Source organism: Pseudophryne corroboree, chromosome 2, assembly GCF_028390025.1.
Source record: "Pseudophryne corroboree isolate aPseCor3 chromosome 2, aPseCor3.hap2, whole genome shotgun sequence".
Lineage (NCBI taxonomy): Eukaryota > Metazoa > Chordata > Amphibia > Anura > Myobatrachidae > Pseudophryne > Pseudophryne corroboree.
Genome location: NC_086445.1, coordinates 845,690,655 through 845,715,150, shown reverse-complemented (window position 1 = coordinate 845,715,150; position 24,496 = coordinate 845,690,655). Strand labels below are relative to the sequence as shown.

General features: G+C 41.9%; 8 pseudogenes; 4 read left to right on the top strand and 4 right to left on the bottom strand.

Moving 5' to 3' along the window:
- Positions 1–2,324: 2,324 nt before the first annotated feature.
- Positions 2,325–2,442, bottom strand: LOC135054127 (5S ribosomal RNA; annotated as a pseudogene).
- Positions 2,443–2,591: 149 nt separating this feature from the next.
- Positions 2,592–2,709, bottom strand: LOC135051800 (5S ribosomal RNA; annotated as a pseudogene).
- A 5,912-nt stretch (positions 2,710–8,621) lies between these two features.
- LOC135052824 (5S ribosomal RNA) lies at positions 8,622–8,739 on the bottom strand (annotated as a pseudogene).
- Positions 8,740–8,888: 149 nt separating this feature from the next.
- On the bottom strand, positions 8,889–9,006 carry LOC135051789 (5S ribosomal RNA; annotated as a pseudogene).
- A 654-nt stretch (positions 9,007–9,660) lies between these two features.
- LOC135053969 (5S ribosomal RNA) lies at positions 9,661–9,779 on the top strand (annotated as a pseudogene).
- Positions 9,780–9,928: 149 nt separating this feature from the next.
- LOC135052442 (5S ribosomal RNA) lies at positions 9,929–10,046 on the top strand (annotated as a pseudogene).
- Positions 10,047–15,912: 5,866 nt separating this feature from the next.
- On the top strand, positions 15,913–16,030 carry LOC135052739 (5S ribosomal RNA; annotated as a pseudogene).
- Positions 16,031–16,179: 149 nt separating this feature from the next.
- On the top strand, positions 16,180–16,296 carry LOC135051767 (5S ribosomal RNA; annotated as a pseudogene).
- The last annotated feature ends 8,200 nt before the right edge of the window (positions 16,297–24,496 follow it).

Genomic DNA, 24,496 nt, shown 5'->3' with positions numbered 1-24,496 from the left:
TCGTGTAAAAGGGTTCTGAAAGAAATCCTTTTCGATTCTTGTTTTCTATTAGATTCACTTAGGCGCTTTCCTTCATTATTTATATATATATATATATATATATATATATATACACACACACATATATATATATATATTATTAGAGATATTATTAGAGATGAGCGGGTTCGGTTCCTTGAGAATCGAACCCCCCCGAACTTCAATACTGACTCAGAAACCAGAATGAGGCAGAATGTCATCATCCCGCTGTCGGATTCTCGCGGGGTTTGGATTCCATATAAGGAGCCGCATGTCGCCGCCATTTTCACTCTGGCATTGGAGAGTGTAGTGAGAGGATGTGTCTCCGTCCTCAGTGTCGGTCTGTGCGGGAGGGAAAGTGGAGTGGCATTTCCAGTGCTGTCTTGTGCTGCTCAGTCCAGTGTAGTGTCTTATGCTGCATCAGTCCAGTCACAATGGTGGTGTCCTCTGCTGCCATATGTCCAGTGTAGCTATACAAGTTCAGTGCAGTGGCGCTGTGTTGTCCTGCATCAGTACAGTGGTAGTGTCTTGTGCTGCATCAGTCCAGTCACAGTGGTGGTGTCCTCTGCTGCCATATGTCCAGTGCTGCTGTATAAGTCCATTGCAGTGGTGCTGTGTTGTGCTGAATCAGTCCAGTCACAGTGGTGGTGTCCTCTGCTGCCATATGTCCAGTGCTGCTGTATAAGTCCATTGCAGTGGTGCTGTGTTGTGCTGAATCAGTCCAGTCACAGTGGTGGTGTCCTCTGCTGCCATATGTCCAGTGCTGCCATATAAGTCTTGTCCATTGCAGTGGTGCTGTATTGCCCTGCATCAGTCTAGTGGTGGTGTCCCTGTGTTGCTGTATAAGTCCAGTGGTACTGCCGTATAAGTCCAGTGGTACTGCCGTCTATGTCCAGTGGTACTGCCGTATATGTCCAGTGATACTGCCATATATGTCCAGTGGTACTGCCGTATATGTCCAGTGATACTGCCATATATGTCCAGTGGTACTGCCGTATATGTCCAGTAATACTGCCGTATATGTCCAGTGATACTGCCATATATGTCCAGTGGTACTGCCGTATATGTCCAGTCCAGTGGTACTGCCATATAATTCCAGTGATACTGCCGTATATGTCCAATCCAGTGATACTGCCGTATATGTCCAGTCCAGTGGTGCTGCCATATAAGTTCAGTGGTGCTGTCCTGTGCTGTATATTATTTACTCCAAATAAAGGGGTTATTAATATTTAATCCAAATAATTTTACATGGTTTGCCCTGTGTGGTTTAGAGGTAAGCTCTCCTTTGCTGCATTTTGTTATATAACTCCAGAAAAATAATGGAGAACAAAAATGTAGAGAATAAAATAGGGAAAGATCAAGAACCACTTCCTCCTACTGCTACTGCTGCTACTGCTGCTGCTGTTGTTGCTGCTGGAAGTCGATTGTCATCCCAGAGGGGAAGTCGGAAGACCACTTGTACTACTTCAACTAAGCAAATGACTGTCCAACAGTCCTTTGCGAGGAAGATGAAATATGACAGCAGTCATCCTGTTGCAAAGCGGATAACTGAGGCCTTGACAGCTATGTTGGTGTTAGACATGCATCTGGCATCCGCCATTAGTGCAGTTGGACTGCAGTGCCAGCCCGAGATGGAACGGGTGTTTGTGCCGCACACTTGTGTCGCTTAGCTTAGCCATACAGCTACCTCATTGAACCTCTTTTACTTCTTTGCATTATGTGCTGTTTGGGGACTATTTTGTTTTAAGTGCCATCCGGTCTGCAACTGCAGTGCCACGCCTAGTTGGTGAAAAAGAAAGTTGTGGATCTGCACCAGCTTGAAAAAATATGAATTATGAATAAATGAGAAAATATATGCAAAGACCAAAATGCTGACTATTATTGTAAATCATAAATAGTACTAGGTTTGGTGGTGCTCCCATGGATTTTGTAGTTAAACTACAGGAAGAGACAAGAGAAAGACAAAATAACCTTGTGTGGAAGCACTCTTACATTGAATATGATAAAGAATAAATGATGAAGGGAAGGACCCGTTTGAATCCTTCCACTAGGATGTTTTATTAAAACTTAACTTTTAATGTTTTACTATAAAAAGAGTCACCGTGGGTGAACAAAAAGTGATAATAAAAATCTTGATTGCCGTTATACCAAATATGGTTCAAGATATGGCAGGTGAAAATATTATAGTTATTATTGGATATTTGTTTGGAAATCACAATATCCACATGGTCACAGAAAGGGTCGGAATGTATGAATAAGCTTAGAATAAGATAGAAGTGGTATGACAATCTCCTGAGGAAAAAAAGGGCCCACAGCACCTAGTATTCCCTGGAGGTCTCCCATCCACGTACTGACCAGGCCATACCTGCTTAGCTTCCAAGATTGGACGTGATCGGGCGCATTCAGGATAGTATGGCCGTGGGCCGATTAAATCCTTCTACTTTCTGTACTGAGTAGGAACAGGGCTTGTGTAGCAATCTTATCCTGATCAGGTTGAGAAACTGATTATTGGGAGTTCAGAGAATGAGAAAAAATTATTTTAGTTATATAGTGTGAAAATCTCCTGAAAAAATGGCCCACAGCACCTAGTATTCCCTGGAGGTCTCCCATCCACGTACTGACCAGGCCATACCTGCTTAGCTTCCAAGATCGGACGTGATCGGGTGCATTCAGGATAGTATGGCCGTGGGCCGATTGATTCAAAAAATGAGAGAGAAACAATTCTACTTTCTGTACTAAATGGGGACGGGGCTTGTCAGGCCCAGTCACAATTGTCCAGATGGGAGAGTGTGTGTGTGTGTGTGTGTGTGTGTGTGTGTGTGTGTGTGTGTGTGGGGGGGGGGGGGGGGGGTTACTTCTACTGATATAAAAAACTGAGTTATAACAATGAGTATCACTGAATTTGCTGTTTAACTAGTGGGCTGTTAAACAGAAGGATGGTCCTATATTAAAGTTGTCAGAGAGGAAATCCAAAAAAGTATCAATGTGGATGATCCTAACACAGAGTATCCTATTGAATGAACAACTTGCAATACAGTTCCTGGATAATCCTGCAAAAATTAATCTATTGATTGAACATGAACATTTGCAGCTGAGATGAGTATGGCATTCTTGGTATATTCTCCTGCTGTAAATAGCCCGTAGTGTGCTGCATAAGTTAGATGGGAGTGACAAAAAATTTAATTATTGTTATAATGTCCCAATGTTGTGAATATAAGCTTTCAATACAATTCCTTATTATTCATTGATTAGGTTCATTTCTAAATATAATTGCGGAGCAGGCACTGAGGTTGTTGGACCCACTGTACAGGTCTGTGGCGCTACAGCTGACCAAAACAAAATGTGTGAAGTTACCACTTCCAATGATGTGAATGTCCCGGCGGTCGGTAGCTGTAACCTTGTGTTGAGATCGTGACCATGCTTCGTGTTCTGTGACCGCGCGGCCGCCCGTTCCGGAGAGGGCGATGCCGTGATGACGTCACTGGATGGGCGTCAGATTCCGATGTACGCGTCACCTGTGAGCTAGGCTTGTTCACGGAAGCCCCGTGTTCTCTCTCCCCTAGTCGCCATATAAATAGGATGCGCTAGCCAATCGTGGATTTGGAAAATAATTGTAATTATGTGTTAAAGCTCAACTTGATGGGAGCTATTATGAACTTGATTGAGAAGGATTATGAAAGGACATTGCACATTTAAGCATGGATTGTGTTTTTAGATGAGTGTAAGGAAGCCTTAGTAATAAAAACGGACCTGTCAAGGCTGCCGGCCCCTTAATGCCAAATAATAATCCAAAAATTATATGTGTAAATCATTGAATGATAAGATGTAAATAAATCATGATCTCGGAAATTAATAAAATATTATATTTGTATGCGCTTGATTGCGCATGTGTTGAAAGGTAGGGAAGGGTTTTTAATGGGAAAATAAATTAAATATGAGTGGAACAAATGATTATGGGTTGTAGGAAATGTAAAAATGTCAAATAATGACCTTTAGAGTGGATTGTGTGGGAAGTGAATGTGGTTTGGAGTGAAAAGAGGACCTGTGCATACTGTTGTTAATGTGAGAAGAAAAGTGCTGATGAACAGGGAAAAAGTGATTGTGTCTTGTGACTGATATATACCTCTGAGGAGCTGCGATGCTATGTGATGTTAAGTGAAAGCGTGGTTATGCACCTGTTTAAGTGAGAGGGTGAAGAAAGGAAAGGAGGTAAGGGGGTTAGGTTAATTGGGGATGGAGGGATTGGGTAAGGGGGATTGGTGAGAACAGAAATAAAGGGGGAAAGAGAGGAGAAGAGAAAGAGGGAAGAAAGGAAAGAGAAAAAAATGATGGTGAAAATTGATGACATGAATGAATGTGTTGGGATGCATGGAGTGATGGGTGAGACAACCAAAGTGAAATTACCTGCAAACAACTGTATGGTGTTGGTGAAAATTGTGAAACCTTCTATGGTGTTGTGAGATGTGAATGGAAGATAGGTGGTCTTGGATGGTGTGTGAAGGCTGTTTGAAGAGCTAAGGAGATGTTGTCAGAAACCTAAGATGTTGGACAGGGAATGTGTGTGAATGATTAAGGAGAAAAGTATTGATGATGAGATGTTGGAAGGAAATGTGAACATGGAGTGAATTCATAGTGAGTAAGAGCTGCCCTTGCTTGCTTGGATTAAAGGAAAACACTATAGTTAATGTATTCGTTGAGACCCTTTGGCATGAGGGTATCCAATCGGAAGATCCACTCTGATTCTTTCTTTTGTAAAGCTTCATTAATGTCCCCTCCTCTCAGTCCCAATTTTACATGTTCAAGACAGAAAACGCTGAGGTCTTCAATTCTACTGTTGTGATGATGAAGAAAATGTCTGGCAACAGTGGTAAGTTTCCTAAACCTGGCTGTATCCGACCTTGCATTGCGTACGTTTCCTATATGCTCTAAAGTTCTCACTTTGAGCATGCGAGATGTCATGCCCACATATTTGAGTTTACATGGGCATGTGATGCAATAGATCACATTTATTGTTTTACAGTTAAAGTAATCGTCAATCTTGATCAATTGGTTGAATTTGTCTGTTCTATTTGTATAATTCTTAACATGTGGACAAGCTCTGCAGTCACCGCATGGGTAACTGCCCTTTGGGGTCGTTTTGGGCTTTAATGGATGTGAAAAATGGCTCCTAACCAGTTTGTCTTTTAAATTGGGTGCTCTTTGCCAACTCATACTGACATTGTCTCCAAAATGTTTGGCCAGATCTTCATCCATTTTCAAAATATGCCAATGGGATTGTAGTATTTTTCTAGAATCTTTCCAATTCCTGCAAAAGTCACCTATAAATCTCAGTGTGAATTTGTCATCCTTGGACTTTCTTTCTTGAAATACCAGAGAGTCGCGTGGCACTCTCTCGACTTCTGATCTGGCTTTTTTAATTAAGCGATTTCTATAGCCCCTTTCTTTTAGTCTCTCAGTTAGTTCGAAGCTTTTAGACTTGAAAGTAGAATCGTCTGAGCAGTTGCGTTTCAATCTAAGGAATTCTCCTTTGGGGATGTTCCTGATGGTTGGAGGAAAATGTCCACTAGATGAATGTAGGAGACTGTTGGTGGAGGTTTCTTTTCTTAAAAACTCAGTTGCAATGTTATTCTCTGGATCCCGATATATCCTGAGATCTAAGAAAGGAATGCTCACTTTGCTACTGACGTAAGTGAATTTGAGATTGATGTTGTTATTGTTCAAAGATGAAATGTATTGGTCCAATTTTTGTTGTGTGCCATCCCAAATCAGAAAGATGTCATCTATGAAGCGTATCCAGATGACAATGTGGTTGGTGTATTCATCTTGATTATCATGAAACACTATTTCGCGCTCCCAACATCCCAAAAAGAGATTTGCATAGGTGGGGGCGCATGCTGCCCCCATAGCAGTCCCCCTGATTTGGATGTAAAATCGGTTATTGAATAAAAAATAATTATGATTCAGTACAAAGTGAAGTAGTTCCAATAAGAATTTGTGGAAGTCCCCTAGCCCTTCCATTGATAGAAAGTACTTGACAGCATTTATACCCAGGTCATGTTTAATGGAGGTATACAGTGATTCAACATCAAGACCTACCAATAGATGGGATTCCTCCAGATGTATACCCTGGATTTTTTTCAGGGCATCGGTTGTGTCTTTGATGTAAGAAGGAAGACTCAGAACATGTTGTCTTAGGTGGACATCTAGGAAGCAGCTGGCTTTTTCCAATAGACCCCCATTACCTGAGATTATGGGTCGGCCAGGTGGGTTTTCCAGATTTTTATGTATCTTTGGCAGTAAATATAGGGTTGGAGTTCTTGGGTGTGGTGTACTCAGGTAATCCCATTCAACTTTTGTGATTGTTCCAAGTTGTAAATGTCTGTTTATAATTTTGTTATATAGAGTTTGAAAATTGGATGTTGGATCGAATAATGTGGTCTTATAACAGGTGGCATCTTTTAGTTGTCTATTGGCCTCCTTAAGGTTTAGTGTTGTTGGCCAGATCACTATGTTGCCACCTTTGTCCGACATTTTGATTTGGACATCATCCCATTTTTGAATCTCCTTTAGAGCATCCTTTTGGTTCCTTGATAGGTTACCTACAGTTCTATGTGTTTGCTGTTGTCAATAAAGTGTATCAAAGTCACGAGAGACTAGGTTGAGAAAGACTTTAACCTCAGGGCATGTATTGTCCTGGGGATAGAAAGTAGACCGGTTTTTGCATATTGGCCTTGTAGTTGACAGAGTGTGTTCTTCAGATAATTCCTCCAGATTCCTCAAAGCTTCCTGTTCTTGTAGTGACAAATCTTGTGATTCACTGGTAAGTATGGATTGTCCTGAATCACTCTTGCTGAAATATTTTTTCAATAGGAGTTTGCGACCAAAGAGTCTAAGATGGGTTTTCCATTTGAAACGATTAAAGTTAGTGGTGGGTGAGAAGGAAAGACCCTTCTCCAGAACGCTGGTTTAATCATTTGTTAAGTTATGAGTGGATAAGTTGATTATTTTCAAGCTTGAAGTGGTAGAGTCCTGTATTTCCTCCTTCTGGATGGATATCGACGGGGTTAGGGAGATCCCCATCTTTCTCTTGTGTTTCTTCCTCCTGCCCCGCCTTGTTTTTGTTTTGCGGGGCGGCCTCGGGTTTGGCCCCTGCTTTCCTCTAAAAAAGAGGTAGTGGAGGAAGAGGAGTGGAGACTTAGGTCTCTCCTGCATTTGTAGGGTTCTCTCAGGTCAATGTTTGAGGAACTGTTATCTTCGGTGTCTGATGGTTCAATTTCAGAGGAAGATGGAGTGTATTCTTGTCTTGTCTGTTCTCTCCTGCGTGTTGGGTTAGTCCATTTGAAGATATGTCCCGAAGTGAAATCCCGTTTGTCTCTTGAAAATTTGTTTTTCTTCTGATCTATAATACCATCTTCATAGGATTCCAAATCTTTCTTAATTTTACCAAAGCAGGTCTGGAAGGTGGAGTTTTTCTCCCACTGTTCCAATTTAAGTACTAATCTATCCACTTCTTTGGTGCATTCTTCTAGGACTAAGTGATTGTGCTTGATCAGCACACTCATTAATTCCTGAGAACATTTCAGGAGGCACGTCTCCCATTCTCTTTTTAAATTGTCAGTAGAAAGTTCAAAAGAAGGACTCAACTTGGGTCGTAAACCCCTTGGGGTAATCTTTTGTTTGAGGTAGTGTTCTAAACTTGTTACATACCAATCAACTCTAATTCGACGTTGGAGGACTCTCTTTAGATGAAACAAATCATCCTCCCAATTGTTGTCAGGAGCCGACTCTGTTAGTTGGATGGGGAAGATAGTGTCCAAATCTTCTATCGGTCTTTTACTTGATAACTCTGTTTTCAAACTGAAATTGCTCATTGCAATGTTTGTACAGAATGAATAAAAAGTACAAAATCAATATAAAGTACTAAATTATAGTCATGTAGTGAATTATTATGAGGAGAGAAAAAAGAGAGAGAAACACAGGGAAAAAGGTAATTATTGGCGATGTGTATAATGGTGGCTGTTTAGAGCCTGTATAGCTGTGCTAGATCCAAGAGCTGAGGACAGCCTCAGTACCAAGGTCAATTGTGAAAAAGAAAGTTGTGGATCTGCACCAGCTTGAAAAAATATGAATTATGCATAAATGAGAAAATATATGCAAAGACCAAAATGCTGACTTTTATTGTAAATCATAAATAGTACTAGGTTTGGTGGTTCTCCCATAGATTTTGTAGTTAAACTACAGGAAGAGACAAGAGAAAGACAAAATAACCTTGTGTGGAAGCACTCTTAAATTGAATATGATAAAGAATAAATGATGAAGGGAAGGACCCGTTTGAGTCCTTCCACTAGGATGTTTTATTAAAACTTAACTTTTAATGTTTTACTATAAAAAGAGTCACCGTGGGTGAACAAAAAGTGGTAATAAAAATCTTGATTGCCGTTATACCAAATATGGTTCAAGATATGGCAGGTGAAAATATTATAGTTATTATTGGATATTTGTTTGGAAATCACAATATCCACATGGTCACAGAAAGGGTCGGAATGTATGAATAAGCTTAGAATAAGATAGAAGTGGTATGACAATCTCCTGAGGAAAAAAAGGGCCCACAGCACCTAGTATTCCCTGGAGGTCTCCCATCCACGTACTGACCAGGCCATACCTGCTTAGCTTTCAAGATCGGACGTGATCGGGCGCATTCAGGATAGTATGGCCGTGGGCTGATTAAATCCTTCTACTTTCTGTACTGATTAGGAACAGGGCTTGTGTAGCAAGCTTATCCTGATCAGGTTGAGAAACTGATTATTGGGAGTTCAGAGAATGAGAAAAAATTATTTTAGTTATATAGTGTGAAAATCTCCTGAAAAAATGGCCCACAGCACCTAGTATTCCCTGGAGGTCTCCCATCCACGTACTGACCAGGCCATACCTGCTTAGCTTCCAAGATCGGACGTGATCGGGTGCATTCAGGATAGTATGGCCGTGGGCCAATTGATTCAGAAAATGAGAGAGAAACACTTCTACTTTCTGTACTAAATGGGGACAGGGATTGTCAGGCCCAGTCACAATTGTCCAGATGGGAGAGTGTGGGGGGGGGGGGTTACTTCTACTGATATAAAAAACTGAGTTATAACAATGAGTATCACTGAATATGCTGTTTAACTAGTGGGCTGTTAAACAGAAGGATGGTCCTATATTAAAGATTTCAGAGAGGAAATCCAAAAAAGTATCAATGTGGATGATCCTAACACAGAGTATCCTATTGAATGAACATATAAGCTTGCAATACAGTTCCTGGATAATCCTGCAAAAATTAATCTATTGATTGAACATGAACATTTGCAGCTGAGATGAGTATGGCATTCTTGGTATATTCTCCTGCTGTAAATAGCCCGTAGTGTGCTGCATAAGTTAGATGGGAGTGACAAAAAATTAATTATTGTTATTATGTCCCAATATTCAGTGATACTCATTGTTATAACTCAGTTTTTTATATCAGTAGAAGTAACCCCCCCCCCCCCCACACACACACACACACACACACACTCTCCCATCTGGACAATTGTGACTGGGCCTGACAAGCCCTGTCCCCATTTAGTACAGAAAGTAGAAGTGTTTCTCTATCATTTTCTGAATCAATCGGCCCACGGCCATACTATCCTGAATGCGCCCCGATCACGTCCGATCTTGGAAGCTAAGCAGGTATGGCCTGGTCAGTACGTGGATGGGAGACCTCCAGGGAATGCTAGGTGCTGTGGGCCATTTTTTCAGGAGATTTTCACATTATATAACTAAAATAATTTTTTCTCATTCTCTGAACTCCCAATAATCAGTTTCTCAACCTGATCAGGATAAGCTTGCTACACAAGCCCTGTTCCTAATCAGTACAGAAAGTAGAAGGATTTAATCGGCCCACGGCCATACTATCCTGAATGCGCCCGATCACGTCCGATCTTGGAAGCTAAGCAGGTATGGCCTGGTCAGTACGTGGATGGGAGACCTCCAGGGAATACTAGGTGCTGTGGGCCCTTTTTTTCCTCAGGAGATTGTCATACCACTTCTATCTTATTCTAAGCTTATTCATACATTCCGACCCTTTCTGTGACCATGTGGATATTGTGATTTCCAAACAAATATCCAATAATAACTATAATATTTTCACCTGCCATATCTTGAACCATATTTGGTATAACGGCAATCAAGATTTTTATTACCACTTTTTGTTCAACCACGGTGACTCTTTTTATAGTAAAACATTAAAAGTTAAGTTTTAATAAAACATCCTAGTGGAAGGACTCAAACGGGTCCTTCCCTTCATCATTTATTCTTTATCATATTCAATTTAAGAGTGCTTCCACACAAGGTTATTTTGTCTTTCTCTTGTCTCTTCCTGTAGTTTAACTACAAAATCCATGGGAGCCCCACCAAACCTAGTACTATTTATGATTTACAATAAAAGTCAGCATTTTGGTCTTTGCATATATTTTCTCATTTATTCATAATTCATATTTTTTCAAGCTGGTGCAGATCCACAACTTTCTTTTTCACAATTGACCTTGGTACTGAGGCTGTCCTCAGCTCTTGGATCTAGCACAGCTATACAGGCTCTAAACAGCCACCATTATACACATCACCGATAATTACCTTTTTCCCTGTGTTTCTCTCTCTTTTTTCTCTCCTCATAATAATTCACTACATGACTATAATTTAGTACTTTATATTGATTTTGTACTTTTCATTCATTCTGTACAAACATTGCAATGAGCAATTTCAGTTTGAAAACAGAGTTATCAAGTAAAAGACCGATAGAAGATTTGGACACTATCTTCCCCATCCAACTAACAGAGTCGGCTCCTGACAACAATTGGGAGGATGATTTGTTTCATCTAAAGAGAGTCCTCCAACGTCGAATTAGAGTTGATTGGGATGTAACAAGTTTAGAACACTACCTCAAACAAAAGATTACCCCAAGGGGTTTACAACCCAAGTTGTTTCCTTCTTTTGAACTTTCTACTGACAATTTAAAAAGAGAATGGGAGACGTGCCTCCTGAAATGTTCTCAGGAATTAATGAGTGTGCTGATCAAGCACAATCACTTAGTCCTAGAAGAATGCACCAAAGAAGTGGATAGATTAGTACTTAAATTGGAACAGTGGGAGAAAAACTCCACCTTCCAGACCTGCTTTGGTAAAATTAAGAAAGATTTGGAATCCTATGAAGATGGTATTATAGATCGGAAGAAAAACAAATTTTCAAGAGACAAACGGGATTTCACTTCGGGACATATCTTCAAATGGACTAACCCAACACGCAGGAGAGAACAGACAAGACAAGAATACACTCCATCATCCTCTGAAATTGAACCATCAGACACCGAAGATAACAGTTCCTCAAACATTGACCTGAGAGAACCCTACAAATGCAGGAGAGACCTAAGTCTCCACTCCTCTTCCTCCACTACCTCTTTTTTAGAGGAAAGCAGGGGCCAAACCCGAGGCAGCCCCGCAAAACAAAAACAAGGCGGGGCAGGAGGAAGAAACACAAGAGAAAGATGGGGATCTCCCCAACCCTGTCGATATCCATCCAGAAGGAGGAAATAAAGGACTCTACCACTTCAAGCTTGAAAATAATCAACTTATCCACTCATAACTTAACAAATGATCAAACCAGCGTTCTGGAGAAGGGTCTTTCCTTCTCACCCACCACTAACTTTAATCGTTTCAAATGGGAAACCCATCTTAGACTCTTTGGTCGCAAACTCCTATTGAAAAAATATTTCAGCAAGAGTGATTCGGGACAATCCATACTTACCAGTGAATCACAAGATTTGTCACTACAAGAACAGGAAGTTTTGAGGAATCTGGAGGAATTATCTGAAGAACACACTCTGTCAACTACAAGGCCAATATGCAAAAACCGGTCTACTTTCTATCCCCAGGACAATACATGCCCTGAGGTAAAAGTATTTCTCAACCTAGTCTCTCATGACTTTGATACACTTTATCGACAACAGCAAACACATAGAACTGTAGGTAACCTATCAAGGAACCAAAAGGATACTTTTAAGGAGAATCAAAAATGGGATGATGTCCAAATCAAAATGTCGGACAAAGGTGGCAACATAGTGATCTGGCCAACAACACTATACCTTAAGGAGGCCAATAGACAACTAAAAGATGCCACCTGTTATAAGACCACATTATTCGATCCAACATCCAATTTTCAAACTCTATATAACAAAATTATAAACAGACATTTACAACTTGGAACAATCACAAAAGTTGAATGGGATTACCTGAGTACACCACACCCAAGAACTCCAACCCTATATTTACTGCCAAAGATACATAAAAATCTGGAAAACCCGCCTGGCCGACCCATAATCTCAGGTAATGGGGGTCTATTGGAAAAAGCCAGCTGCTTCCTAGATGTCCACCTAAGACAACATGTTCTGAGTCTTCCTTCTTACATCAAAGACACAACCGATGCCCTGAAAAAAATCCAGGGTATACATCTGGAGGAATCCCACCTATTGGTAGGTCTTGATGTTGAATCACTGTATACCTCCATTAAACATGACCTGGGTATAAATGCTGTCAAGTACTTTCTATCAATGGAAGGGCTAGGGGACTTCCACAAATTCTTATTGGAACTACTTCACTTTGTACTGAATCATAATTATTTTTTTATTCAATAACCGATTTTACATCCAAATCAGGGGGACTGCTATGGGGGAAGCATGTGCCCCCACCTATGCAAATCTCTTTTTGGGATGATGGGAGCGCGAAATAGTGTTTCATGATAATCAAGATGAATACACCAACCACATTGTCATCTGGATACGCTTCATAGATGACATCTTCCTGATTTGGGATGGCACACAACAAAAATTGGACCAATACATTTCATCTTTGAACAATAACAACATCAATCTCAAATTCACTTACGTCAGTAGCAAAGTGAGCATTCCTTTCTTAGATCTCAGGATATATCGGGATCCAGAGAATAACATTGCAACTGAGATTTTTAGAAAAGAAACCTCCACCAACAGTCTCCTACATTCATCTAGTGGACATTTTCCTCCAACCATCAGGAACATCCCCAAAGGAGAATTCCTTAGATTGAAACGCAACTGCTCAGACGATTCTACTTTCAAGTCTAAAAGCTTCGAACTAACTGAGAGACTAAAAGAAAGGGGCTATAGAAATCGCTTAATTAAAAAAGCCAGATCAGAAGTCGAGAGAGTGCCACGCGACTCTCTGGTATTTCAAGAAAAAAAGTCCAAGGATGACAAATTCACACTGAGATTTATAGGTGACTTTTGCAGGAATTGGAAAGATGCTAGAAAAATACTACAATCCCATTGGCATATTTTGAAAATGGATGAAGATCTGGCCAAACATATTGGAGAAAATGTCAGTATGAGTTGGCGAAGAGCACCCAATTTAAAAGACAAACTGGTTAGGAGCCATTTTTCACATCCATTAAAGCCCAAAACGACCCCAAAGGGCAGTTACCCATGCGGTGACTGCAGAGCTTGTCCACATGTTAAGAATTATACAATAGAACAGACAAATTCAACCAATTGATCAAGATTGATGATTACTTTAACTGTAAAACAATAAATGTGATCTATCGCATCACATGCCCATGTAAACTCAAATATGTGGGCATGACATCTCGCATGCTCAAAGTGAGAACTTTAGAGCACATAGGAAACGTACGCAATGCAAGGTCGGATACAGCCAGGTTTAGGAAACTTACCACTGTTGCCAGACATTTTCTTCATCATCACAACAGTAGAATTGAAGACCTCAGCGTTTTCTGTCTTGAACATGTAAAATTGGGACTGAGAGGGGGGGCCATTAATGAAGCTTTACAAAAGAAAGAATCAGAGTGGATCTTCCGATTGGATACCCTCATGCCAAAGGGTCTCAACGAATACATTAACTATAGTGTTTTCCTTTAATCCAAGCAAGCAAGGGCAGCTCTTACTCACTATGAATTCACCCCATGTTCACATTTCCTTCCAACATCTCATCATCAATCCTTTTCTCCATAATCATTCACACACATTCCCAGTCCAACATCTTAGGTTTCTGACAACATCTCCTTAGCTCTTCAAACAGCCTTCACACACCATCCAAGACCACCTATCTTCCATTCACATCTCACAACACCATAGAAGGTTTCACAATTTTCACCAACACCATACAGTTGTTTGCAGGTAATTTCACTTTGGTTGTCTCACCCATCACTCCATGCATCCCAACACATTCATTCATGTCATCAATTTTCACCATCAATTCTTTCTCTTTCCTTTTTTCCCTCCTTCTCTTCTCCTCTCTTTCCCCCTTTATTTCTGTTCTCACCAATCCTCCTTACCCAATCCCTCCATCCCCAATTAACCTAACCCCCTTCCCTCCTTTCCTTTCTTCACCCTCTCACTTAGACAGGTGCATAACCACGCTTTCACTTAACATCACATAGCATCACAGCTCCTCAGAGGTATATATCAGTCACAAGACACAATCACTTTTTCCCTGTTCATCAGCACTTTTCTTCTCACATTAACAACAGTATGCACAGGTCCTCTTTTCACTCCAAATCACATTCACTTCCCACACAATCCACTCTAAAGGTCATTATTTGACATTTTTACATTTCCTACAACCCATAATCATTTGTTCCACTCATATTTAATTTATTTTCCCGTTAAAAACCATTCCCTACCTTTCAACACATGCGCAATCAAGCGCATACAAATATAATATTTTATTAATTTCCGAGATCATGATTTATTTACATCTTATCATTCAATGATTTACACATATAATTTTTGGATTATTTGGCATTAAGGGGCCGGCAGCCTTGACAGGTCCGTTTTTATTACTAAGGCTTCCTTACACTCATCTAAAAACACAATCCATGCTTAAATGTGCAATTTCCTTTCATCATCCTTCTCAATCAAGTTCATAATAGCTCCCATCAAGTTGAGCTTTAACACATAATTACAATTATTTTCCAAATCCACGAATGGCTAGCGCATCCTATTTATATGGCGACTAGGGGAGAGAGAACATGGGGCTTCCGTGAACAAGCCTAGCTCACAGGTGAAATGTACGTCGGAATCTGAAGCCCATCCAGTGACGTCATCGTGGCATCACCCTCTCCGGAACGGTCGGCCGTGCGGTCACAGAACACGGAGCATGGTCACGATCTCAACACAAGGTTACAGCTACCGACCGCCGGGACATTCATATCATTGGAAGTGGTAACTTCACACATTTTGTTTTGGTCAGCCGTAGCGCCGCAGACCCGTACAGTGGGTCCAACAACCTCAGTGCCTGCTCCGCAATTATATTTAGGAATGAACCTAATCAATGAATAATTAGGAATTGTATTGAAAGCTTATATTCACAACATTGGGACATAATAACAATAATTAAATTTTTTGTCACTCCCATCTAACTTATGCAGCACACTACGGGCTATTTACAGCAGGAGAATATACCAAGAATGCCATACTCATCTCAGCTGCAAATGTTCATGTTCAATCAATAGATTAATTTTTGCAGGATTATCCAGGAACTGTATTGCAAGTTGTTCATTCAATAGGATACTCTGTGTTAGGATCATCCACATTGATACTTTTTTGGATTTCCTCTCTGACAACTTTAATATAGGACCATCCTTCTGTTTAACAGCCCACTAGTTAAACAGCAAATTCAGTGATACTCATTGTTATAACTCAGTTTTTTATATCAGTAGAAGTAACCCCCTTCCCCCCCCCCACACTTTCCCATCTGGACAATTGTGACTGGGCCTGACAAGCCCTGTCCCCATTTAGTACAGAAAGTAGAATTGTTTCTCTCTCATTTTCTGAATCAATCGGCCCACGGCCATACTATCCTGAATGCGCCTGATCACGTCCGATCTTGGAAGCTAAGCAGGTATGGCCTGGTCAGTACGTGGATGGGAGACCTCCAGGGAATACTAGGTGCTGTGGGCCATTTTTTCAGGAGATTTTCACACTATATAACTAAAATAATTTTTTCTCATTCTCTGAACTCCCAATAATCAGTTTTTCAACCTGATCAGGATAAGCTTGCTACACAAGCCCTATTCCTAATCAGTACAGAAAGTAGAAGAATTTAATCGGCCCACGGCCATACTATCCTGAATGCGCCGATCACGTCCGATCTTGGAAGCTAAGCAGGTATGGCCTGGTCAGTACGTGGATGGGAGACCTCCAGGGAATACTAGGTACTGTGGGCCCTTTTTTTCCTCAGGAGATTGTCATACCACCTCTATCTTATTCTAAGCTTACTCACACATTCCGACCCTTTCTGTGATCATGTGGATATTGTGATTTCCAAACAAATATCCAATAATAACTATAATATTTTCACCTGCCATATCTTGAACCATATTTGGTATAACGGCAATCAAGATTTTTATTACCACTTTTTGTTCACCCACGGTGACTCTTTTTATAGTAAAACATTAAAAGTTAAGTTTTAATAAAACATCCTAGTGGAAGGACTCAAACGGGTCCTTCCCTTCATCATTTATTCTTTATCATATTCAATTTAAGAGTGCTTCCACACAAGGTTATTTTGTCTTTCTCTTGTCTCTTCCACTCCTAGATGGGCCAGGTGTTTGTGCCGCAGACTTGAGTCGCTTAGCTTAGTCATACAGCTACCTTATTGCACCTCTTTTTCTTCTTTGCATCATGTGCTGTTTGGGGACTATTTTTCAAATCTACCATCCTATCTGCCACTGCAGTGCCACTCCTAGATGGGCCAGGTGTTTGTGCCGCCCAATTTTGTTGTTTAGCTTAGTCTTACAGCCACCTCGGTGCAACCTTTTGGCCTAAAATCAATATTGTGAGGTGTGCAGCATAGACTGGAAATGAGTGGAAATTAATGTTATTGAGGTTAATAATACCGTAGGATCAAAATTACCCCCAAATTCTGTGATGTTTGCTGTTTTTATGGTTTTTTCAAAAATCATCCAGACGTAAAACCAGAACACGGAAGGGTGGTTTTGGCAAAACCAATCCAGATCCAAAACATGAGCATGGAACCAGAACGAAAAACAAAACACATAAAGTGCCTGCCGCACATCTCTATATATTATACACTGTATATACACACATATAAACATAAAGCACACTAACGTCAGATGCAGGGTAATCATAGGTGTGCGCACGGGGCTGCCTTATGCGCACAGGCACCCCCTAATGTCCGGCACCCCCCGCACGTCACACCTGCAATCCGATCATCGCAGTCTGTGTGCTGCTGTTGTAGCAGTGCTACTACAGCAGCACACTGATAGCAACGATTGGATTACTTGAATCGCTGCCCGGCGGTTACATCCCCTCCTGTTGCGCCACCGCCAGTCAGCGGCAGCCTCATAGTCACTCACAGTGAGTGACTGCCTCGCGATGTGACGTGCTGACATCACACCGCGCGCCCTTCCTCCCTGGCCGCCCTGTGTTGGTCTCCCGGCTCCGAGTCCTGCCCGTGCTCAGTCTCTCTCTCCAGTCTGGGTGAGAGTCTGTGGTGGGGATAGAATTCAGCATACAAGGGTTGTTACTTTGTGAGCTGTCAGTTATTTTCCTCATTCAGCCTCTGTGAGTGTCGTCCAGCTGGTCCTTCGTACAGTATATACAGTTCTTCTATGTTGGGCACCGGAGCATGGTGTTTTATACAGTCCACGGGAGTCCCAAACATTTGCATATATATATATATATATATAAATATATATATATATATATATATATATATATATATATAAAGCCAATCCCTACGAAGGGAGATGCACTCTCCTAAAGGTCAAAGAGTCCAGTCCAAATGTAATTATCTTTAATGTTCAAATATAGGAGCTCAGTATGTCAACGTTTCGATTCCAGAATAGACGAGCACAAAAATTACATCCAGCATCATATATATAATAAAACAAAAACAGACAAAAAAAAGTAAAAAAACAAGAAACATATAAAATTAAGAATGATGGACAGTGCCTCCCTATATATATATATATATTGTTGCAATACATCTCATTTTCATATTCTTTGCGTCCAGTGCCGTTTTATCTTGGAGTACTATATATATATATATATATAATTTTTTTTAATTACTTTTTTTGTTGTTGTCCGGAACCACACTCCAATAAAATATATTACAGATGCTCCAGTGCCCCCAGTAAAGATTGATGCATTACCATATATATATATATATATATATATATATATTTATTAGCTGGGCTAAGCAACCCGTAGTTTACTGATTGCACCTACAATCTATCAGTGCACTCAATACTGATTACTTGGCTCTGCTGATATATATATATATATATATATATATATATATATGTATGTATGTAGTGCTCAAAGTGGGCAGGTATACACCGGTATGGAATAACGGCACTTCAAGCACTGACTAAAGATCCCCGCCGCCGCATCCGCTGGTCACAGAGCTCTCTCAAACCGTCAGCCAATCAGGAGCTGCCGCGCGGCCTCCTCATCCACCGCACCGTAGTCCACAGCCTCCGCCACAGCTAAATAGGTAATTTTACCCTGCTGCCTTTTTCTCTCCCTAGTCCCTACTGTATGCTCTTGCAGACCCTGTCCCTCTCCCTCTGTCACTCTCCCTGTCACTATGTCCATGCTGTCAGTCTCCCTGAATTTTGTCTCATTCCGTGTGGCATAATGTGAACTTCGGGTCATACCGTGTGGTATAATGTGAATTTTAATTCATACCATGTGCTATAATGTGAAATTCGTCTCGTACCGTGTGCTATAATGTGAATTTCGATTTATACCAAGTGCTATAATGTAAATTTCGGTTCATACCGTGTACTATATTGTGAATTTCGGCTCATACCATGTGCTATATTGTGAAATTTGTTTCGTACCGTGTGCTATAATGTGAATTTCGATTCATACCATGTGCTATAATGTAAATTTTGGCTCATATCGTGTACTATAATGTGAATTTCGGCTCATACCGTGTGGTATAATGTGAATTTCAGCTCATACCGTGTGCTATATTGTGAATTTTGGCTCATGCCGTGGGCAATATTGTGAATTTCAGCTCACACCATGTGCTATATTGTGAATTCCGGATCATACCGTGTGCTATATTGTGAATTTCGGCTCATACCGTGTGCTATATTGTGAATTTTGGCTCATACCGTGTGGTGTATTGTGAATTTCGGCTCATACCGTGTGCTATAATGTGAATTTCGGCTCATACCGTGTGCTATATTGTGAATTTCGGCTCATACCGTGTGCTATAATGTGAATTTTGTCTCATACCGTGGGCAATATTGTGAATTTCAGCTCATACCATGTGCTATAATGTGAATTTCGGATCATACCGTGTGCTATATTGTGAATTTCGGCTCATACCGTGTGCTATATTGCGAATTTTGGTTCATACCGTGTGCTATATTGGGAATTTTGGCTCATACCGTGTGCTATATTGCGAATTTTGGCTCATACCGTGTGCTATATTGTGAATTTCGGCTCATACCGTGTGCTATAATGTGAATTTCGGCTCATACCGTGTGCTATAATGTGAATTTCGGCTCATACCGTGTGCTATATTGCGAATTTCGGCTCATACCGTGTGCTATATTGCGAATTTTGTCTCATACCGTGTGCTATATTGTGAATTTCGGCTCATACCGTGTGCTATAATGTGAATTTCGGCTCATACGTGTGCTATAATGTGAATTTCGGCTCATACCGTGTGCTACATTGTGAATTTCGGCTCATACCGTGTGCTATAATGTGAATTTTGTCTCATACCGTGGGCAATATTGTGAATTTCAGCTCATACCATGTGCTATAATGTGAATTTCGGATCATACCGTGTGCTATATTGTGAATTTCGGCTCATACCATGTGCTATAATGTAAATTTTGGCTCATATCGTGTACTATAATGTGAATTTCGGCTCATACCGTGTGGTATAATGTGAATTTCGGCTCACACCGTGTGGTATTATGTGAATTTCGGCTCATACCGTGTGCTATATTGTGAATTTCGGCTCATACCGTGTGCTATATTGTGAATTTTGGCTCATACCGTGTGGTGTATTGTGAATTTCGGCTCATACCGTTTGCTATAATGTGAATTTCGCTCAGACCGTGTGCTATATTGTGAATTTCGGCTCATACCGTGTGCTATAATGTGAATTTTGTCTCATACCGTTGGCAATATTGTAAATTTCAGCTCATACCATGTGCTATAATGTGAATTTCGGATCATACCGTGTGCTATATTGTGAATTTAGGCACATACCGCGTGCTATATTGCAAATTTTGGCTCATACCGTGTGCTATATTGCGAATTTTGGCTCATACCGTGTGCTATATTGCGAATTTTGGCTCATACCGTGTGCTATATTGTGAATTTCGGCTCATACCGTGTGCTATAATGTGAATTTCGGCTCATACCGTGTGCTATAATGTGAATTTTGTCTCATACCGTGGGCAATATTGTGAATTTCAGCTCATACCATGTGCTATAATGTGAATTTCGGATCATACCGTGTGCTATATTGTGAATTTCGGCTCATACCATGTGCTATAATGTAAATTTTGGCTCATATCGTGTACTATAATGTGAATTTCGGCTCATACCGTGTGGTATAATGTGAATTTCGGCTCATACCGTGTGCTATATTGTGAATTTTGGCTCATGCCGTGGGCTATATTGTGAATTTCAGCTCATACCATGTGCTATATTGTGAATTCCGGATCATACCGTGTGCTATATTGTGAATTTCGGCTCATACCGTGTGCTATATTGTGAATTTTGGCTCATACCGTGTGCTATAATGTGAATTTCGGCTCATACCGTGTGCTATAATGTGAATTTCGGCTCATACCGTGTACTATATTGTGAATTTCGGCTCATACCGTGTGCTATAATGTGAATTTCGGCTCATATCGTGTGCTATAATGTGAATTTCAGCTCATTCAGTGAGCTATAATGTGAATTTCGGCTCATACCGTGTGCTATAATGTGTATTTTGTCTCATACCGTGTGCTATAATGAGAATTTTGGCTCATATCGTGTGCTATAATGTGAATTTCAGCTCATTCAGTGTGCTATAATGTGAATTTCGGCTCATACCATGTGCTATAATGTGTATTTTGTCTCATACCGTGTACTATATTGTGAATTTCGGCTCATACCGTGTGCTATAATGTGAATTTCGGCTCATACCGTGTTGTATAATGTGAATTTCATCTCATACCGTGTGCTATATTGTGAATTTTGGCTCATACAGTGTGCTATAATGTGAAAGGGGCAACAGTCTAGATAGTATAAGGGGTCCTACTATTGTGATGTATAAGGGTTATATGGGGTGGTAAAGTACACTGAAGGGCAAACCCCCTTTTGAATGGCCACACACCCTTTTCTGGAGAATTTCCACCTTCACTTTTCCATACCCCCACTTCGACCACTGTATGTATGTGTGTCTATATATGTGTGGTGCATTGAAGGGGCATACAGCAGCACTGTCAACGCAGTACTAGCGTGAGGAGGCGATCCAGTCCCTTCTCTCACCTCTTCTTCTCCTCTCTGATGCTGTTGCCCGACATCACAATCCAACAGAAACCAGAAGAGAGGAACCGCCGCTGCCTCAGGTTCCTAGTGCCTCATGTACTGAAGGGACACACACACAATTATTCTTGTACTATGGGGTATGGGGACAGAACGAGCTACACAGTGCCACCTGTACCCCCCCCCTCTCTCTACCCTGGCCCTCTCTCTCTACCCTGGCCCCCTCTCTTAACCATCTGTCTCGCCTCTCTCTTTTTCTCCCTCTTTCTCTCTGACTGCTAATATATGGTGGTAGGCAGAGCAAGGCACGCCACTCCAGTTGTGCACCCCCTTATAAAATGTGCTGTGCACACCTATGAGGGTAATTAATAATTCCACCTTCCCACAAGATACATGCCTGCATTTGGATTGTGAGTGCGCAGTCTAACTGAACTTGTACCTGGATGAAGGATCTTTGGAGGCCAATGCTACAACAACTGTGCTACTGGCTGGGACATGGGCGCACCAGTGCCTCTACTCAAGCTTTCAGGGAAGTCCCAGGGGAAGCTCCTGATTGTGCTCAGACAATGATGACCACTGGCTGCGCTCCCTGGTGACCTGGAGCAACTTATCTGCTGCTTGATAGCCCCCAGTGTGAGGGCTGCATCCTGACCCAGTGTTGCTGCTTTGTCGTTGTGTGCCTGGGGCCAGGGACTGGAGCAGAATTAGGTTGGCAGCAGGTGACTGGCGATGACAGCAGTGGCAGAAGCTGACTGACTGAGACGGCTGTGGCTGCAGCAGCGCAGTCGCACATATCAAGCGCAATGGTCAGGCTATCCTGGCTCTCTAGTGCCCCCCTCATTTCAGCACCCAGGGTGCATGCCCCCATAGACCTCCATAATTACTACCATGCCTACCACATGTTCACATTCACACTAGGGATTATTTTGTTGAGAGCCATTTAACCTACCAGTATATTTTTAGACTATGGGAGGAAACTAGAGTACTCGGAGGAAACCAATCAAGTACAGTGAGAATATACAAACTCCACACAGTGCCGTGGTGGGAATCGAACCCATGACCTGATTGCTGTGAGGCAGTAATGCTAACCATTACGCCATCCGTGCTGCCCTTAAAATCACAAATAGCAGCTATCTAGTCACTGACAACCTGTCATGAGTATTCCACCAGACCAGCACTCTGACATTTTCGGTGGCAATCAGAAATGCCCTCCTGACTCCATGATTTATCGGCAAGCCCCCTTGCACCGGATGGGCCCTTGCGGTTGCCTTGTGATAAATCCGCTACTGTGTGGTGGAAAGTTTGCAAACTTAATTGTTATACCTCATAATGGAGCGACACTGCTATATAGTCAATACAGTCACTGACTGAGGGGTGCAATTATGGATATTATATTGGATGGGGACCTGCTAATAGTGGGTGGAAGATGTCCTGCTATGGGGCCTGGAGCTGACAGGGGCCACCTTCCCTGTCACAGTTACATGTGTTAGTGACAGCCTGCTGGCAGTATTCAGCCAGCCCAGTTCTCTGACAATGTCAGTGAAGCTTGCGGTCCACCAGAAATGTCAGCAGCAGGGGCCCCTGAAACCAACAGAGTCCTAAGCAGCTGCTTTGGTTGCCTTGTGGTAAATTCTCCTGATTCTTAGGGTATCGGCAACCGAATTTGCTAAGTTATGCATGCACAGTAGAACTGCAAGCCATGACTTAGGCTTTCAATAAAAAAAAAAAAAAAAAGGAATTACTCCATGAATATTTTTTGCTTGAAAAATAATGCTACTGTATTTATCACTTATATTGCCGTCTTACCTCACTGCCCATGCCTAGTCTATATTTGTACGGACATCATGCAACATTGGCCACTTTATGCAGTACTCACAAAAATTGCTTTAATATGACTAATATACCTTTAAACTGTTCATAACTTCTCATACAGCAAATCAATTCTACGCAAACTGCAAGAAAGCGAACTAAAAGTATTTTATTTTTTTCTTGCCCTCGTAAACTAAAAATAAGTAGTTTAGTAATAAAATAGTAGCCAAACAATGCATACCATTAAGGGGGAAGGGGGGGGATGGAAGAAAAAAAAAAATAGGGGGAGGGATGTATTGATTGATGAGCAATCAGGGGCGTCGGAACAGGGGGGGCAAGGGGGCAGCTTGCCCCCCCCCAAATATGACAGAGGCGCAGGGGAGCCGGCGGTGCTCGCTCAGCAAGCGTATGCAAAGCAGGGAGGCGCTCTCCCTGCTTTGCTACCCTGCTGCTGCACCTGTCAAACTGGATGACAGGTAGTGGCAGCGCTGGCTTCTGCCGCCGACTTCCCATGCTGCCGGGACGTTTTGGGGGCGTGGCCTAATCGCGGGAGGCGTGGCCACGCCCCTTTATGGGAAAAAGTGGTGGTGGTGATGGTGGAGGGGGGAAACTGTGCAGTGCCTGACCCCTGACTGAGTCCCCAGCCCTGGCTCAGCCCCTCAGCCAGGGTCAATTCGAGAGGGGAAATGTGATCAGTGTGATCACCCCCCACCACCTGTACAGGAAAAGGCAGGGTTTGAGAAAGAACAGCAGCCTCTCTGCCTCACTGCAGCACAGCACACTGCAGCATGTGCTGTGCTGCCAACATGAGAGCTTATGCTGCTGCCCAGTAAGGAGGGAGAGGGGTGGGAGTGCAGTGCACCAGGGCCCCCGGCAGACCCCTCTATCAGTCCCAGGTCTGGGTAATTAGTACCTGCTTCCCCCCCTCCTCTCGGCGGCGTCACAGATGACATAGGACGGAGCCGCTGCTGCTGGAGTAACGGAGCCTGTGAGAAACCAGAGGCGGAGAAGAGAGGAGGAGCAGCGCCCGAGCCGGGACCTCCTGCAGGTACTGGGGCCACACTGTGGAGGGGTGTAGTATGG